Source organism: Alligator sinensis, unplaced genomic scaffold, assembly GCF_000455745.1.
Source record: "Alligator sinensis unplaced genomic scaffold, ASM45574v1 scaffold97_1, whole genome shotgun sequence".
In the NCBI taxonomy this organism is placed as follows: Eukaryota; Metazoa; Chordata; order Crocodylia; family Alligatoridae; genus Alligator; species Alligator sinensis.
Window position 1 is genome coordinate 1,170,120 of NW_005841921.1, and position 2,793 is coordinate 1,172,912.

Consider the following 2,793-nt stretch of genomic DNA (forward strand, 5'->3'; position numbering starts at 1 on the left):
TGTAGTACAAATACATTAGATTTTAGACATAAGGCTTGAAATTAGACATGATGCTTTATTTTTGCAATATGCTTCTGTATTCAACATGGCTTGCTAACAGCTTCTGCATATAGGTTAAGGACAGCTTTACACATAGAGTTTCACAATCGCACCTGTTCAATGACCTAGAATTACACAAAGATAAGGGGTTACTAAAGGACATTGAGTTTACCACAGCTTCCCCAACACGCATGCGCCTTAATCTATCCCATAATAAGTTGAGTCTAACTTAAAAGGCCCTGACATCCTGTGGAAACCTAGACGTAACGGTAAAATTGTGAAACTGCCAATAGTTATAAGACACGCTACAGCTCTTTATTTAGGTAAGCTATAAAAGACCCTCAGACAAAGACTGGGGGTCGGCACTGCTTTGGGATACTCAACCCCTTTGTCGACCGATTGCGCAATCAATAAACTTATAATGGGCTCAGCCTGAGTGTGACTCCCTCCTTGAGGTGTTTAGGAAAGGCCTCCAGGGGCACAAAACTAGCAATTTGTGTAACAATCCCCCTCGGGCCTTCGGACCCCTCTGGTCCCTTACAGTCTCCTCCTGGACTCTCAGACCTCAGGTCCCATATGCTGCCCCTTTTCTGGGCTCCCAGACCCCTGGTCCTGCACACCAACCCTTCTCTGGACCTGTGTGCTCTCTGGCCCAGTGCAGCCCTTCCCTGGGCCCATAGACCCTCTGTGGGATCAAAATAAAACAAAGGCCACTTGCCTGTAAAACCCTGTCTTCCTCCGCCCAGATAACTTTCCTCTGTTCCAAGCCTGGTTATATACTCTCCAGTCCCTTCAGGAGTAATCCTGCTACCAGGAACTCCTCACTTTGTGGCTACCAGGAAGAGACTGCCTGGCCAGCTCAGGCTCTGGGCTTATATAGCTCTAGCCTGAGCCCTTTTCAGGTCAGGCAAGTCTCTTGTTAGCCCCTTGCACCACCTGCAAGCAGCCTCACAGGCTGCTGGCTCCCTTAAAGGAGCAGGCACCCCCCAGTGCACTACAACACAGTGCCACGAACAATGTTACAAATTACAAAAGTAAGATGCCCAGCTACATCCTCTGAAATGCCACCTCTACTGCTTGTTTGGGAGGAAATGGTGGCATATTGAATACTAGGGTTGTGCGAAATTTCACCAGCAGTTTCATTTTGACCCTGTTTCAACTCGTTTCAAGCTCAAAACAACAAAATGAAAACAGAAAGCTTTAAAACAGCCTCAAAATGAAACAAGGCAAGTCAAAACATTTTGAAATCTTTGAAACGTTTTGCATTTCAAAGCTCAAGCTGGGCTTGCCTGCAGGGAAACAAACTAAAGTAAGGAGAGGGAAGGGGATGGCGTGGGGGGAAGGAGTGCTCTTATTATTGACTGTGTAGCTGGTCAGCGACTGTCATCCTTCACTGAGGTCCCTTCCAATCCCAGTGCTCTGGGGGAGGGATGGAAAAACTGCATAAAAGGTAGCATTGTTTGAACAGCCTTGCTTCCTGCCTTGGTGTCAGTTGAGTGAGGGTGCACCTTAGCGCGCGCTCAGTGTCACCCACCCATGTCATGAGTTTTGCTTGTCAGCAGCCAGAGGTGCAGGGCCCCAGAAACCAGAAGCCTCTGCACCTATTTCCTTGACAGCTGGCAGGCTTTGCGGCCTCAGCAGGGGCTAGCAGGCCTGCAGTTTTTACCCTGCTGCGCCGTAACACACACATTGTCACCCATGTCATGAGTTTTGCTTGTCAGCAGCTTGAGGTGCAGTTTCCCTGAACTCCTGCACCTATCTCCTTGAAACTTGGCAGGCTTCATGGCCTCAGCAGGGGCTAGCATGCCTGCCGTTTTGACCCCATTGTGGCTCAACACATGCATGTGACATGAGTTTTGCTTTCAAGACTTTGAGGTTGTTACGACTCAGCTCTGTGTTTTTGGGGAAAACTGGCACAGGACACAGCCTGTCTGACTCGCAAAGAACTCCCCCCTCCCTCCCCTCCTCTACCTAAACAAAACTGATTAAGATGCAGTGGGAGACGCACCTAAAACCCTCCAGATAAGGGTGACAAGAGTGAAACAATTACCCTAGGTCTCATTTGCATCTGAGATGGAACCAGATGACCATTCATTTACATGAGAGATGGAGAACAGAAAGCCTGAAACAGAGACTGCAGTGAATTCTGGGATCAGAGAAGCAGGGGAGCACTGCATGATGGGGAATCTGTGCTCCAAGTGCTAATCAACCCATGTTCACACACACCCAGCTCAGCATTTATCAGACCAGTTCTAATCTGGATTGACAAAGGACTTCCCCCCCCCGACACACACACATCTCTAAGTTTAATAGGCATCTCGGGCCATACATTCCCCGGTCCCACTATGGGAGGCCTATTTAAACTTGATTGACTAAAACTCGGTTGCCGGGTTAGGGAATGCTGAGGCAAGAGACCAAGTCAGAGGGGGTATGGGCAACATTTGAACAATGTTAAAGGGTTCATCACAGCGTCCAGCCCATTGGAGCCCTGACCACAGGTGTTGTCATACTTTTCCCAGGACAACTGGTGGAAGTCCTCCTGCCCAAAGATTATGAACACTCCAATAATTGCCTTAAATCTGTTAAAAGACTATAGTAAGACCTGGAAAAGTCATGCTAAGCAGAGGCTTGTTCACAACAAGTAAAAATCCAAAATCCTGATGCTGCAAGCTATCTCTTGTTTCTGAAGAAACCATGAGATATTCCATCAGTATATCTCCTATCCATAGGAATTTCAAGCTGGCTCCCAAGTAT